The 17,905-nt window shown below is 36.2% G+C and overlaps 1 protein-coding gene across 1 annotated transcript in view; it reads right to left on the reverse strand.

The window, feature by feature from the left end:
• Positions 1-17,621, reverse strand: part of pdlim2 (PDZ and LIM domain 2 (mystique)) — a 107,462-nt gene extending 89,841 nt beyond the window's left edge. Inside the window, exon 1 of the mRNA XM_052108235.1 lies at positions 17,337-17,621. The gene's annotated coding sequence lies outside the window, so the exon portion shown is untranslated. The remainder of the gene's footprint in view (positions 1-17,336) is intronic.
• Between the last annotated feature and the right edge of the window lie 284 nt (positions 17,622-17,905).

The following is a 17,905-nucleotide window of genomic DNA, read 5'->3' on the forward strand; positions in this document are numbered from 1 at the left end:
TTCTAATGTAACATGCTTCAGGTCACAGGGTAAGGTAAACATATTTTTGAGCCGATGCGAAAATATCTGATGAGAGATGGCACTTGTTGGCGAGTCAGCATAATGTGGATGAACCTAAAGTACTAGAAGTTTCTGAAATAAAATGCCAACCTCTTGTTGTGTGATCACATTGATTCAAGGCAGTGAAACTACAAAGGTGCTACTTGAGCATTTATTGCTGATATTTCAATTATATTATATTTATCAATTATATATACTGTCACTATCAATATTTTACTGTACAAAATCAGGGTAACAGGGTTGAAGATAGTCCACGAGTGACAAACATAGCAAAGCACTAGGAACGTGAAAGAAATTAGCAGTTTTACTCAAGACAGCTGACTTCCTGAAAGGATGATGTGGCAGTTTTGTAGAACAGTTAATCACTTGCAAAATATGATGGTAAAATGGTTGATGCACAACATGGGGACAGAACTTCAATTTTTTTTAATACTACAGTGTAAAATTATACTGTATGGAGTGAGAGTAAAAACAAAACTATCTTGTATTTCCATATATGTGGAAAATGTGCATATTTGCTATAAGAGTAAAGTTAAAAACAGGAGATGAAGGAAAAATATCAGTGTTTAGAAAGATGTCTACATAACAGTAAATGTCAAATTAAGCTATTATTAATCATTTTTAATCAACATGAGAGACACAAATGCACATGTATTGTAGAATGAACCAAGAGTAGTTTCTTTTGAAATGTTACTGAAAGAGGATTTGAATGGGTGGCGCAGATGTGAATGAGTCACTGTTTAAGATAGCCTACTGTTCTGCCAGTTATTTAAAATCCTAGTCAAAACCATTAAAACCCCAAGGTTCCAATGCCTATGGGCTGGTAATCTGAGCTACCTCACGAGGAAAAACAGTTTACACTCGCACATATTTAAGCATATTTTTTGCAGGCATTAGCTGAATCGGAGGGACGGAATCTTACAGGACATGATAAGCAAAAAAACATTTGTGTAGTTACAACCCTTGTACATCCAAGTGAGGGGGTGTAAATGTCCATGAAAATGAGAACACATAAAGCTGCCTGTTTTTGAAAGGTACTTTGGCATTCGTTTTAAACTTGAGAAGGTCTGAGGATTTCTGTGGAAAGGCTAAGGAGCTAGTGAAACCTGATATGGTGAAAATAACATTTTAGCCTCAACCATTATAAAGTTAGTCTGAGGATGTTGAAAGGTGTCACAAACAAGTTTGGGTCACATTCCACCCTTAATTTAAAAATATATATATAACACGCACATCAATACCCTGATAACTAGGGCTGAAACGATTAGTCGATGTTATCGAAAACGCTGACAATAAATAATTGTAGACAACGTTTTTGTTGTCGGATATTAGTTTGATCTCATTTAACATAACATGAGATCATATGAAACTGATGGTGCGGGAGAACAGCACTGAAGCTCGTGTCTGACTGAGGAGAGGCAGAAAACAGCTCACAGTCCAGAAAAACAGTCAAAAAGGTGATGTAGATCACAAAGTATGAGGTAATTATAATGCACAAATACCAAATAAATTAAAACAGAAGCACTGTCATCATGAAATCAAGCAGAGCTTAAGTAAAACTTGGATGTCAGAGCGTCTAAAAAGCAAACAGCCTAGTGTTATATCATTAATGCATCTTTTATTTAAGTTAAAATAATAAGGAAGTGGGTCATTAACAAACTCCAAAAATGGGATTTCTCTGTGTGGTCAGCGCTGATTCTATGAGTCGCGTGAAGTGGGAGAGATTGAAACTGCACCTGGCTGATGCACACACTGTCGCGGGGACACTCATCCCTCAAGGGCGTGCGCTCGCCGAAGCTAGATTATAACATGATGGCTCGTGACTTATTGAATCATAATTTATCAGTGTATATCTTAGTGAAGAAAATTGGCAATACGCAGCTTTATTAATAAGAGAGAGTTTGTTTTTGTGAGTTAAAGATGGATTGAAGTCAACAAAGGTGAGAGGGGTAGTCTTTGCCCCATTATACACCAACAAAATACATTTTTGATTTGTCTTGTTTTCCCAAAATAATATCAAACTCATTTAAAACAATGTACATTTACTTCAGCAGCTATACTGCTAAATAAAAATTGTTATCTGAGAATGTGAAATATAATATATAAAATACAAATATTTTAAAATATCTAAAGATCCTTTAAAAAAAGATGCATTCACCTGAGAAGCAGCATTAGATATTTATACTTTTAGAGAATACATCTTGAATATAAGTATTTTGTCTTTACTGCACTTGCAAAAGTATAAGGAAGTGAAAAAATACTCTTATCTACAAAATACACTTACTGTACATTTAAGACACATTATCTTATATGTTACACTGGGTAACCTCCTCGTTGTCACTATAATGTGGTTCTGGCTCTCGGTGGGCCGCATGGTGAGATGTGCATGGATGCCGCGGAGAATAGCGTGAAGCCGCTCGCTGTCTCTGCAGTAACAAGCTCAACAAGCCATGTGATAATCCCAATATTACCAAGAAAAATTAGGAAAATTTGGTAAAGTAGTACTTTTAGATAACGCTTATCTCCGTTACAATGCTCAACAGTTAAGTACTCCATTTAGTATAATAAGGATCTCTCAACTGAAACACTATTCCAGTGCTTTTGGAAATGTCCCTCAGAATGCTGGTTCCTTGTAGTTATTGCTCTTGTAACTGTAGCTAGAGACTACTCCCTGGCATAGTCCTAAAAAATTATCCAAAGTTCAGATTGTGGGATCTTTTCCCGTTTATGTCATTGCAAAAATAAATCTCACCTCACAAGGTCTCCCAAGGCAAAACAGTTTGAGCATCCTGCTTCAGCATGTCATGGAAATTAGGCAGCATCTAACCAAGGAAAATGTTACCAGTACACACTTACCCTGCAGAGTGACTTTGAGTTTGATCAAGAATAATCATGGAAGATTAAATTAAGTTTGAATAGGGTTTGAAGGCCTTAGTTTTTTCTCTTCAAGTGTGATTGGAAGCTAATTTTACAGTGTCAAATTTTACTACAGGAAAATCGTTATATATCGGAAGCAGGTATATAGCCGTTTTGAATTAAGTAAATATCTTGCGAGCGCGCCCGAGAAGGGCTATAATCCTCAACTTCGCCCCTATTGCATAGTAAGACTAACTCTTGAATAGTGCTGCTTCTTTTTGTTTCTTAAAGCTGAAGTGGGTAATTTCTGCACCACTAGCATTACCAAATTAAAAATAAATCACAACCCCTCTGTCTTCCATTGGTTGTACAAACAGATAATACCAGCCAAAACTCACAACAGGGTTCATACAGATGTTAAATTCAAGGACTTTGCAAGCATATTTTTTATTGTTTTCAAGGACTATGCTCGAGATGTCATTAAAACAAATAATTGTTTTAATTAAAATATATTAAATAATTAAAATATTTTATTCATTCAGATCATTTATTTTTATAAAACACAACTTATTACAAGTTCAACATATCTCAATGTGCATCTTGAACTACAGAAACAATTCTTGGTTCATTCATGATAAAATTGATGTGCAATTGTATAGTGTGCTCCTTAAAACATACTTCGCTTCTCAACAAAAGTGAATAACTGGACCGGTAAACAGTATTTAAGGATAGGACTCATGTGCCATGTTCCATGTTTTCTAAAGTTACACAACAGATTTATGTGAGGAACTGACCCAAATTGCAAATTCAGTTCAGTGTTTGCCTATAAATGCTTAGGGTAAACATTTTATAACATGTTTTTATACATAAAAGGACAACTTGGCTGTTGTTCTTCCTTTTATTACTTAATCTGGTTTCACAAACTAAGCAAGTTCACACTAAGTTAACACTAATGAGGGTTAAATGGGTTGCAACACCACATTTTGAGGGTTCAAAGGGGTACAACACCAAATATTTGTGTGTGAAAACATTAGTTAAAATGCAAATTAATAGCTTTTCAACATGCTGGAAAAACTCAATACAGGTGCATCTCCAAAAATTTGAATATCGTGGACCGTTTTCTCAGTAATTTAATTCAAAAGTGGAACTGTCATGTATTCTAGATTCATTACACATCAAGTGAAGTATTTCAAGCCTTTTTTGTTGTAATCTTGATGATTACGGCTTACAGCTCATGGAAATCAAAAATCCAGTATCTCAAAATATTAGAAGAATTTAGAATACAGAAATGTCGACCTTCTGAAAAGTATGTTAATTTATGCACTTATACTTGGTTGGGGCTCTTTTTGCACAAATGACTGCATCAATGCGGCGTGGCATGGAGGCAATCAGCCTGTGGCACTGCTGAGGTGTTATGGAAGCCCAGGTTGTTTTGATAGTGGCCTTCAGCTCATCTGTATTGTTGGATCCGGTGTCTCATTTTCCTATTGACAATAACCCATAGATTCTCTATGGGGTTCAGGTCAGGCGAGTTGGCTGGCCAATCAAGCACAGTAATACCATGGTCAGCAAACCAGTTACTAGTAGTTTTAGCACTGCGGGCAATTGCCAAGTCCTGCTGGAAAATGAAATCCTCCAGTAATAATTAATTGTGATTGGCCCATTCTGAACAGCGCTGTCAAAAGTAACAGGTGCCACGTGACAGCGCCGTCTATGCGTTACCTGCTTCAGCAGTGGTCCAGTGGTCTGTCGTTGTGTTTCTCCAAAAATAAATACAAATGTATTTATTAACTAATTTAAGCAACTTTTTTTTTTATTGGTAAAAATTGCTATTTTCAAGGGTTTTCCTGGACTTGAATTTGAAAATGCCAAATTCAAGTACTTGAAGCACTTCAGGCACCTTGTACGAACCCTGTCACACTAATTGGTTGAGCCAGTGTTGTGGTGTGGAGCTGTTGTGGAGCTGAAAACCACTCGCTTCACAACTCGTTTTTTGGCACCCCTGAAAAAAATAAGAGCTCACACATGCCCATACTCCCAACAGCACTTACTGTTTGGCCACTGGGGGGCAGTGTTTCGCATTTCAGTAAGCACAGACCGAATTTAGCTACAAGATAAATTTGAACATCCAAAGAAATATCAGTCACATCCAGACAGATACACTTTTGATTGTAAACACATTGATTTTTCTAGGTTTATTCATAACATCCACACTAAAATGTTTTTTTAAAAAGGCTTTTGAAAACTCTCCTCAAACGGATTAGTGTGAACATGGTCATTAGCTGGAAATGCTGATTTGATCAAATCTCATGGCCAAAGATGTATAGAGTAACAATGCAAGATGACATGATTAAAACAGATGTAGCCCTCAAAACATTCAAGTAGCATTTGCACACAGTCTATCAGCCTCTCACTCATCACATTCAATTCAAACTTGCAGATTTTGCCAAAAGAAATCATGTTTTATCTGAGAATTTAGCTGAACAGAGGTGTTCTGTCCATATCATTGGAAGAATACATTCAAAAACCATTAATGTCATGAAAATAATTGGGGGTATGTACACGTCACAATGCGTTTTTACTGATAATATTGCCATCCGATTAGTTAAGCACATTCCATTTCATAATTTCATCAATTGACCAAGTGTAAATGCCCCCCATTAAATTCCAGTTTGTTTGGTATACATATACCATTTCAGTTCACATTGGCAGTCAAATTCATGTTTATTATTCAAATTGATTACCACCCTGAAACTTCAAGTTTACCCACTTTATACCTGCTTTTGGACAGGCAAAGGTCTACTAAAATTCATGGGAGGCAGAGCTTGGGTCAATGAGCCTGTTCACGTGAACAATAATATGCTGATAATGCCCTAAATCTGCTTATTTATTGGGTAGCTCAGCGAGTATTGACGCTGACTACCACCCTTGGAGTCGCGAGTTCGAATCCAGGGCGTGCTGTGTGAATCCAGCCAGGTCTCCTAAGCAACCAAATTGGCCCAGTTGCTGGGGAGGGTAGAGTCACACGGGGTAAGCTCCTCGTGGTCGCTATAATGCTTAGTTCTTGCTCTCGTTAGGGCACGTGGAGAGTTGTGCATGGATACAGAGGAGAATAGCATGAAGCCTACACAAGCGCTCTGCAGTAATGCGCTCAACAAGCCTCGTGATAAGATGCACGGATTGACGGTCTCAGACGCAGAGGAAACTGAGATTCCTACGCCACCACGAGGACTTAGAGCGCATTGGGAATTGGGCATTCCAAATTTTTATGTCAAACTGTGAAAAGGTATCCACACAACACTTGCATACATTGGATCAGCCGGTAAGAACACCGATAGAGGTGTCTATATGCAATGTTAAACCGGGCAAAAATCTACCAGCGTCGATCGGTTTATTCTAAAGCCATTTATGACCTTACACTAATAAAGGAACGCCGTTTAATGCGTTTACATGACCACACATGTAGTCGGCTTATTAAGCATAATCAAGTGTAAGAACGTGCATTTAAACACGCTCATTGACATGTATCATAAATCCTAGACAAATAAACAAAAAATATTTTTTAATTTTTTTAGGTATTATTTATATAATATTTCAAAAGTCACTCTGTTAAGTCACTGATAAGAAAGCCTGCTCAATGCCTTAAACGTATAGGCTAAATGTATCATAACAAATTGCAATTTGTGGACAAAGATTTAGTATTAAGCATTATAATACAGGTGTCGTGATTCAAAGTATGAGCTATGTAGTGACAAATTCGAGACACAGAGTGTATAGACTTTGCACAACCAAACCCAAAGAACACATTGTATTTTCCTCGCATCCACTCCCTTGAGTGAGGACTTAACACAGTCACACCTGCCCAACACTCACCCAGGCAACCACTATGGCAACACCAATGCAACTCAACACCTCTCCCCATTCTGGTTAAAACAGGCCGGAACATTCTTAACACATTAAATATATGAGCAAGTGAAACCCTGTTACAGTCCAAAGCCTTAGTGATGAAGAAACATCAGACAACACAACATCAGATTAGAAGAAAACAAAACAAAAGGCCTTTGGGTGGAGATTTAACAATACATAATACAATGACATCAGTCTGCATAATGGATTGTGTGTTGGAATTTCAAAATTGTGCTGTGTGAATCACTTAAAGTGCATTCCAGTCTATGTTAATACAGAGGAGTGCTCAATATATGGTATTAGGAGGTAGGCCAAAATCAACACAGATCGAGTCATTTTATTTTATGGTAATGTTATGGCCTATATGACAATGTAGTTATTTTGATGCATATTCATTAATAAAATAAAAGGTTTATACTTAAAATGATGTGGTAATGCCCTGGCCCAGATTAAATCTGCTGACTTTCACACATTTTCTGCGCTAATTCTGATGGAAAAATCTATATGGTTCTGCGAAGGGATTTGAAAATAGTAAAATGCTTAAAAATGAAGATTACAATTCTATCTTATACATTTAAAGGATTTTTTTTTATTTTTTAATGAACTTTTCCTTAGTGACAGACAGTGAAAAACAAAAGGAGAATTTTTGAAGAATATCTTGGCTGCTCTTTTCCATTTAATAAAAGGTAATAGTGACCAAAGCTGCCAAGCTCCAAAGACAAAAAAGCACCATAAAAGAATCATAAGTGGCCATAGTGTCTTGTGTGCTATATTACAATCCCTCTGAAGGATTGTATGTTGAACCGATTAAAAATTAAGTTGTTATTCAATGATCATTTTTCCCTCCAACGAAGCTCTGAAATTTACAGCAAGTCATACTGACTACAAAAATGGCTTACCAATGCCATCTGAAATGCTGACAGCAAACTGTTCTTGCATGACAAGTAACAAAACATAACTGAATTTAAAAGTTTCAGCCCATTTATCAGCACCATATTAGCTTTGAAATCTACAGCTGAAGGAAAGATTTTCAACTCCAACATTTCTGGAGTTTGTCACGCAAGCCTATCAGAAGACTTGGAATATACAGTGTAAAAGCGGCCTACTGTTTATAATACTTTAAAGGGATAGTTCACCCAAAAATGAAAATTCTCTCATCATTTACTCCCCCTCGTGATATCCCAGATTTGTATGACTTTCTTTCTTCACCAGAACACATTTGAAGAAAATTAGAAAAATATAGCTCAGAAGGTCCTTAAAATGCAAGTGGATGGTGATCCGATATTAGAAGCTCCAAAAATCACAGACAGTTAGCATAAACATCATAGATACGACTCTAACGGTTAAATGGATCACTTCTAAAGTAACATGATCACTTTTGGTGTGAAAAATATAAATATTTAAGTACTTTTTAACTTTAAATCATCACTTCGGGTAAGCTTCGCGAGAGGGTGGAGTTCACGTAGTCGCTAATGTAATGCATTACATTTGCCATCTCACGTTCTCCTCTCGGTTGAGACATCCAGGATAAGCACACAAACGCACCATTGTGTGTAAAGAAACAGATAAAAACAGATATAAATGAAAACCAACAAAGCTTCTGTACAGTGTTCCAGCTGTGATGCACGTGCGTCAGTTCACGCATGTTTCAAATACCAATGCGATTAAGTCATGTGCATAACGCTGCTGACCCGAAGCATGATTTAGAATAATTTAAAAAAAAGGTACTTAAATATTTACCATTTTCGCACCAAAAATGATCGTGCCGCTTTAGAAGACATTAATTTAACAGATGGAGGCAGATGGATGACATTTATGCTAAGTGTCTGTGATTTTTGGAGCTTTTTCAAAACACATTTTCAAATGTGTTCTGGGGAAGAATGTGTTTTTGGGTGAACTAATCAGTTTAATTAATCTTTTTTTGTTGTGTTTTTGGTAATGTTGGACAGCCCCAGTCCCCATTCATTCTATGGGATGAATGGGCTTGTTACTATTGAATATATTTCACATTTTGTGTTCTGCAGCGGACAAAAAGTCACAAGTTTGGAACAATATAAGTTAAATTATTACATTTCCATTTATGGTTGAACTATTCCTTTAAGATACTTGGAAAGATGATTATTACCCCTGTGACCACAATTAAATTATACTGTATATAACTGTGGCAAGATGAGATGTTGCTTGGCAACCATAAACAACTAAACATTCATGTTACACAAACTAATAACAAGTTCTTCTGCATTATGACGTTTTGGGAAATACTATATATCTACCAAAGTATAAATGGTATAGCAAAATCTCTAGCAGTTGACATTTATACAGTTGCACAGTATATACGGTTATACTTCCCAGCCTTATTTGGTATTTATATCTTTATGACGTGAGCTGCATAAAGTAATTCACCCCTCAGCAATAATATTGGATTTTGTATTTTTTTGCTGTCATAGAAACAGAAAGAGATGTTTTTATCACGACTCCAGAATGGAAGGTATTCACAAGCTCTTCGTTCTGACAAGTATGATATGCCATTTCCCACAGGCCATGAAGAGAAACAGACTCACAAAAAAAGTGTGCAGCAAAAAAAGGTGGTCCTTTGTTTTACAAGCCATAGTATTTTGTTTAACTAGCAATAATACATTCAAATGGTCATACATCACAATTATCCACATAAAAAAATATATATATTTAAAACGATCTAACTAAATGACCAGTCGACTACTGTGATCCATTTCAACTCCAACTTCTCCAAGAAGCTTTCTAGACATTGTCAAAAGGACGTGATTAGTCAAATCTACTATACAGTATGAAGCCATAAATTCAGAGTATCTGAGCTGATTGGACGGCAACAACAAGCTGTGGTTAAACTCTCAAGTCTTTTTGTAGAGGAAGTGGTCAGAGGAGTCCAAGTTTTTCGAAAGTATCCTTGCAATACATATACTGTAAATCTATACCATGATAAAACACACACATACACCTCAATTACAGCACAGAAAACATGGTGTTGACTTTGCACTGAAAAGAGAAAGTGTGGTGCAGAAAGACATATACCAGCATTATGACCACCAGCATCTTCTCCAGTTCACAGTCTTTAAATAAAACACAGACAGCTCGATGATAAAACCTCTCCCTTTCAGGGACACAACAGCGCACAGGAAATAGAGACAAACAGACGACCAGTAACAGACTAAACACTATATGCACACATGAGAGTGAAGGACAAACTGAAGTACAGGAACATTTTTATCACAAATGTAATGGCTTAGAGAGAGGTCTTGAAGAAAAAAATAGAAGTGCAAAAGAGTGTGAGACAATGTCAAGGGAAGCCATAATGTCTCTTTCCTCATCAAAATACAATAGATCATATCAGTGACAATTCCTGTGCAAATGAACGTGGTGCATATTCTTAAAACAAAAAATCCACAATTGCAATTAGACATTTTAAAGGAGATCAAAATGCATCCAGATTGCTATTAGCATCAGAATATGACTTGCAGTTAGAGCTGGGCAATATAAATCTCAATATATATTAATGATTTTGCTGACTATATAAAATTAAGAAACATTGTGATTCATGAATATTCTGTTGATTTTAATGCACTTTTTTTGTCAATTAAAAGGGGCATTCAGTAGTTCTCTAGCTAGCTTTAGCATTGCTCGTCTTCATGTAATTTAAGCTCTAGCAGTTTAAATTACATTAAATTACAGATATGACAGTGGTGTTAGACGCTGCACTGCCGTCAATCGATGTGGCTCAGCATGATCGTCTCTGCTGCCCCCGCCAGCTTTGGAATATCATTTGCATCTGGAGTTTGAGGTAATTTCTAAAGTTACTTATTACTACAATAATATAATTGATTTGCCTAAAAACAAATGTCAGAATTTAAGTGAACATGTTTCTACTGTTAAGGACAAATTATTATTGTCCCTCATATCAATAATCTTTGGAGACTGTTATTATCTTTATTAGAGAACTGCTTAGTGTAAAATAAATCTCAATTATCTAGCGACACAGAATGTTATTATAAAGGAAAGATTAGAATGTTTATTTATGATCAAATTTAGCATGTCCATGAATACTGTATTTGAAGAGCTCATTTTATTTCCAAGCAAACCAACGTCATGGTTTACTCAAAATCCACAACAATCGCTGCGCCAATCTACAAAACGAATGAAGACGTGTGCCGTTTCACAGAGGTGGATGTAGATGGGCCCCTCTTGCTATAACTGTGATAAAGAAAAGAATTACACGTTGCTTTCCGGTTGCGTTTGTAAACACAGATGAAAACTGTCCATTACTAACATACGTTGAATACACTTTATTTTAAAACATTTTCTGTAAATTCCACTGATAATATTTGAGAGAGTGGTCAAAACAATTGATAATATCTTACCAGTCCAACAAAAAAAATAATAAATCAACATCGGCATCACTACTCATGTTTTTCTCTGTCATCAAATCTTTTCATCATTTTACTCTAGTTTATTATAGAAACACAGAGGGTCATGTGATTCCAACATGGTGAAACACAATGAAGGGGTGACCCGCACTATGTATAATTAAAACTTAATCTTCATCTCATGTGAGAGTACACCATTCAGATCACTCTTCACAAAAACAATACATTTTTTAATGTGTAAAACTTTATTAATTAGCCCCAAATTACTGAATGCACCTTTAAGTATCCTCGACCAGGTCATTAGATTGGTTTAGAAATGTTTCAGTGTCTTGCAAGTCGAGAAAGAGAGTGATGTTTTAATAGCACCTCAGATTTAATATCAATGTAATATCCTGTTTGGAATACGTCTGAAGTTACGTATGTAACCTCGGTTCCATGAGACGAGGGAACGAGACATTGCATCACTAAGTTGACGCTATGGGGAGTGTCCTTCCACACGACCTAATTGAAACCTATCTACAATAATGCCAATTCTAAAATTGGCTATGGTTTTTCAGCCCTGCCCTTTTAGGCACGAAGCTGTCCGGTAAAAAAAGCATGTGCACAAACACCATTCCTCAGGATTTTCTGGCTGAGGGACAAGAACGCATCGCTCGCAATTCAAAGAACTCTTCTGTAAGGAGTCTGTAGTGCGGCCAGCTTACACAATGTCATGTTCCCCTCGTATCAGAGAACCGAGGTTACATACGTAACAGAGACGTTCCCTAACGACTCTGTACACTTGACATTGTGTCAATAAGCTGACGCAATGGGGAACAGAGTCTCATCACGCATGATGAAACATGATGCCGCAGTCCCGTGAGACGGAGACCAAAATGAATATGTCGCAAGTGAATCAGCCTCATGGTGGACCAGGAGGGGAACACTCAGAACGGAAATGTGAATGATAGTCATATGGTATTAATGAACCCCTTCAAGAAATCCAGTCGGGAAGGAAGTTTATATATAAAGTGCTTGTGACTTTTTTGTGAAATACAACAGCCTGAATACAGACATGTTATGAATAATTGGGGGGGTTTTCTGAAAACAATTTGACCAATTTTTTGCATTCAGTCCACAGTGTGTATGGATGGTCAACTTTTACATTTCAGTGTGGAAAATTGCAGATGTCAGCCCAAAAATGAATCAGAGTTTAGCGAGTTAGTGTAGGCTCTTATTTATTTTTCCGATATTAACAGTTTGACCAAAGATTAAATGACATAAATTATAATCATTAATAGTTTTTGGCTTATGTAAGCATTAACAGTGTGTATAAATGCTGATGATATCGCATTATGTTTGTAAAATTAGAACCACTAGTGTTTTTTTGTTTTTTTAAAAGGATCCAACCAACTAATTAGGTTTATCTTCATACTAGGGCTGGGAAATATGATGCATAATTTCGGCAATTAATATTTAACGCAAATGCCACCCTAAAAGAATACCTTTCCACCCCAAGAATTAAAAGTTATGGCCAATTTGACAATTTACGAGTGCGAATCTCCAATGTCCGACTGCACTGAATGCAGCACGAGATGGCGCCAGAGCGGCAAGTGACTGATCAGTTTGGAAAAATGCATGTTCTGAGTAAACAATTAAAGCGATGTCCAGTACCTCGTTTGAGTGCCGTGACCTATTTATTTCCACAGTGTATTTATGCTCACTTTAGTACAGCTCAGTCCATAGATCTTCATGTGTAAGTTTTTCTTTGTATAGTTTCTTCTTGTACAAATGCTGCGTGCGTTTGCTTCCCCTCTCACACATCTGACTGTCATCACCTGTGTCTTACCTTAAAGCCTTTCCAGTAATAATGTCCTTACTTCAATCATACTTCTATCTCCTATTAAGTGAGATCACATTGTATGGTCACTTATTCCTAATATGAACTGTTTCACATGAAACCTCAAATGCAAGACTTTGATTGCATGAGATTAAGTTTGTCTGTATGAGTTTGTAAATGGCAGCCTATGCCCTTTTTTAGTGTGTACATACTATTTCTCATCAAACTGTGATAAACGTGATCAAATTAAGTATTTATAAGTCTGCCATATGTTGCCACCCCTCAAAAATTCCTGCCCCCCTCTCGCCACCCCATAAATATTTTTCTAGATCCGCCCTTGCCTTCAAGCAATAGGAGAAAGGTGTCCCAAGAATTTCCTGGCAGTCAGCTCAGTCTTACAGGCTCAGATTAGGGTGGGGGTGGGGTTAGGACATCTGCTGCCTGCCAGGAACAAACCCAGGCACATTTGTACAATGGGTGAAACTTCACAAAAATATTTTTCCCCACTTTCTGTGGCTAAAATTGGCATACATAAATTGTCAGGAGGTACATGCTCGACTCAACTGCACATATTATCACAAAAACTGATTTTCAACTTCAGCAAATTAAACTTTAGCATTCAGTAAGTTTTATATCTGTATGTGTAGTGTCTAATAATGCACTGGCAATGTAAACTTAAGCTTCTCTAGCCAATAAAATTTGATTTAAATTTAACCCGTCCAAAAAAAGTTCACTGGAAAATGCCAGAAGATTTTGCTCAAATTGTAATTGCAAGATGTCCACTGATTTTATAATTTCATAAAAATAAACGATGATTAACCATTTAATTGCTAACTACTTGGGGCAAAGTATAAAATAGACACATTTATGATGATTTTTTTAATGTTTGTTTTAAGGTATCAGGCACCATAATTGAATTGTGTTTAATCACAATTAATGACAGAAACCTGTGTGATTAGTTTAATATTTATTTTCTTCATACTTCTAACACTTCATGAAATATTATATTTTTATTCCGTTTCTATTTACACTTATTATATATTTTTTTGTTGTTGTTTGCTGACACAATATTTCAAATTAATTTTATTTAGATTTTTATCTTACTGGTGCTGAAGAAACACGCAATGGTTTATTTACATGTTTCCAGTCAGCATGGTGTCATGGGCGTATTTGATGACATTATCGAATGCTGTGTGGGGAAAAGATGAAGAAAAATCAATGTATGTGTTCTGCAGAAGAAAGAAAGTCATACAATCTGGGATGTCATAAGGGTGAGTAAATGATGAAGATAATTGTAATTTTTGGGTGAACCATTTCTTTATTAAAATGTTTTTGCTTGGGTTAATTTAGCTTAGTTTACATTCATACATAAAATATTTTAAACACTCAAAAATGGCTGGTGAAAAGATTGTCCTTCTGATTTCAGAGCAAATCTATAAATGGAGTTATATTTTCAATATCATCAAAAGGTTGAAAAATATCAAGATATAATTAGATTGGTTATATCGCCCAGCCCTAATTGTTCAAGGTCTGTCTGGAATGTTATTCTGTTGTGCTATTGGCAAAACCATACAAAGGACTGAACTACTTCCTTGGTGGTCTCTCTAGGGGTGATTTATTGCACAGCTGACAGTATCATGTCTAAGTGCAGTGACTGAGTGTAATTATGAGACACAATTTTGGATGTTATGCCTTCCATGGCCTATTACTGCTCTGGATTTATATCAACAGAGAAAGCAAAAAATGTTTTTCTTCCTAAAGAGTTGGAAGAGAGAGAAACAGAGTGTAAAAGAGATGTTGGGGGTGGGTGTGTGTGTGTGTGAGAGAGAGAGAGAGAGAGAGACAGATGCACAGGTGGAGACAATAGAGAGTACAAAAGCATCTCTGGTCTCTATTGGACTTTCAATAGATTTGCTCTTTACATGAGCATGTCTAGATTTTTCCCCATCCATTGAAAAGTACTGCTCAGTCATCATTCAATTTCACCTGTTCCCAGCCTTAAAACAGCTCTCTGCTCACTGTGTCTAGGTGACAATACGAATACACTACCAGTCAAAAGTTTGGACACACCTACTCATTCTTTAGTATTACTATTTGCTACATTTAAGAATAATAGAAAAGTTATCATAACAATAAAATGACACAAATTAAAGTATTGGAATTACGTAGTGACCCACAAAAAAAAAAAAAATGAATGACTTTTTCAAAGTAGCCACCCTTTGTCTACTGTAATATTACAGCTCTGCATGGGCATTCTCTCAACCAACTTCAAGAGGTGCCACCTGTAAGGCTGAGCATTGTTACAGATTTCCTGTTTCGATTCGATTCTGATTTCCAAGCTCTCGGTTCAATTCGATTATGATTTGGATATCGTTTCCTATGGGTATATTTAAGCTTAAGTTAATGTCCACCTTGCTTACATAAGAAATTATTTCCCAGAAAATGCTGCTTATTATACTGGGGACTGTCTTACTAGGTGCAGTACATTACAAAAATGTTTAATTCTACTAATTCAATTTTTAAAAGTTTTTTATCATTTTGGTCACATTTTAGCTTTTAAAAATAAAATATAAATCCATGTATTCCATCAATAAATATTGCATACATTATATTTTTTTTACATGTTTATTGTGTACATGCATAATTTGTCCTATTTAAAAGTATTTACATTGATTTGTTGAACACATGATAACAAAATGGTACTGTCTCTTTAAGAAAACCGGCTGTTCTGTAAATGAGCTTATACTAACAAGAGAGACTTGAATGGCTTTATCTCATCTGTGCTATGCATGATCAGGGTTTGTTTTGTTTTTCAATGACAAATGGATTGCATGGATCTCGTCTTTGGACACACAGAACGTGTCAAACCAAACTTTTATTCTCAACACGGTGCTGAAGGTTCTTTCCAACTATACTACACAATCACTGGTGAGTGAAATCTGAACATTTACCGGCCAGTGGCTAATCACAGACATTTTAGTTGCATAGCGTAAAATTTGGTTGCAAATGCGAGCGGTTTTCTCTTTGTAGTAGGGAGTTGCACATTGAGTAAAATAATCATTTTGAGATTTAAAAATTAATATAGAGAACATTCAAATAAACATTGTGATGCATTTTTACCCAGTCCTAGCCACCTGGGATGCTTTTTAAATTGCATTGATTCTTACTATCCGGTTTCTTATCATTTACATTTGCCTTCAAATCTTTTAAATCATTGAAGCATAAGCCTTTAGAACAAAGGTTTTTAAGATCGTGAGAATTCAGTCAAGTGTGTCTGAACGTCTGTTGTGTAGAACATGTAGAATGTGTAACGTTTATAAAGACATTATTTAAATGATCTATTGGTAAGCTAGACTTTTATACTAATTTCTGAAGTTAGCCATGTGCAAATTGTGGTTGAACATACTGTAGATTCTCTCACATGTGAAGCGGTTCACATTATTCTGCATAACTGAATCTAAAACATTTCAGCCTTTCCTCAGTCAAGGCATCCCCTTCCGGCACAATAGATTTTCTTTTTTTGTTACATTTTTCCAAGCAGATTGCTTGATCATAATTTACCAACTAGATCATAATTTACTTGAAAAGCAAAGTGACAACATTTATAAAGTCTTGCTTTCAGAGTAACCAAACAAAATCAAGTGAGACTTATGCTTAAAACAAGATAAAAAATATTTGCCAGATGGGGTAAGAAAAATAAACTTAATTCAAAGGGATAACAAGAAGATTTTGCATAGCCCATTGGCAAATAGTGTTTCCTTCTTTAAAGCATAAACCTCACTACATTGTGTGAGAGCTCTCTGTAAGCAAGACGTCAATTTGATTCTCAAGAAAATGTCTTTTTTTTTTTTTTTAAGAATGTTTACAACTTTTATTTTCACAAGTTGAAAATATTGAGCAAATTAGAAAATATATTCTGCCATTTTTATTTTTTATTTTTTATTTTATTGCAGTGTAGTGAGGAAAAAAAGCAAACAAACGGCTTAGTATCACATCAAACGGAATTTCAATACAGATCCATTGTATCACTTAAACCAGTTGTAACGCTACTTTTTCAATGTTTGCATAGTCTTTTCAGTAAAGACTCCGGACGCAATAATCTGATAACATGTTGTACAGCAGTGAGTTTCAAAAGGATGCTGAAACTGAAGCAAGATTCTCATTTCTCATGCAAAAACACAATATGATTTTAACTGAACGTCTCAAATAAACAAATATATCTGTCCAGCTCATCATAAACCCAACGTAAAACAAATATTTCCCAGATTGTTGTAATGAAAGGGAGATTTACAACTTACCAGAGTATAAGAGTTGGCGCGCGGTTCGAGGTAATCACACCACTGACTGACACCTGCGAGGATGACGTCAAAAAACCCCGCACGCTTTCTGTGTCAGCGTGAAGAATCGCAGCTCTTCTTCAGAAAAGTCACTCGTGCTCTAACGAAACACAGACCTGCCTGAAACACTTTAAGCGCGTCTGTTTCTAGGCTGTACCAAATTCCCACACCGCCCAGTTTTGTCAAACTTTTCGCGAGGATGTTTCCGCTGTGGGAGATGTTGCAGCATCATCCGCGCGCTCCTCGTTCTCATGCCACGTGTTGCTGTCAAAATAAAGCCTGCAGGGTGGGCACGCGAGGTGGCAGGCGGGGCGTGTTAGAGTATGTGGGATGGAGAATAAATATGAATTTAACGCCAAAGTAAATATTAAAAGAGTCTGAACACAGTAATCAGTGCGCCACCTGCTGACGGTGGTCATGTACATTTTTGTCATTCTCAAACTACATCAACAATTGTTTTATAATTGTGTTTTTGGATTCTTAGCAGTAGTCTACGTTAAATGCGTAATGTTGTAATTTTGTCGTTTCTA

The sequence above is a fragment of the Xyrauchen texanus genome, chromosome 37 (assembly GCF_025860055.1).
Source record: "Xyrauchen texanus isolate HMW12.3.18 chromosome 37, RBS_HiC_50CHRs, whole genome shotgun sequence".
Taxonomy (NCBI): Eukaryota; Metazoa; Chordata; class Actinopteri; order Cypriniformes; family Catostomidae; genus Xyrauchen; species Xyrauchen texanus.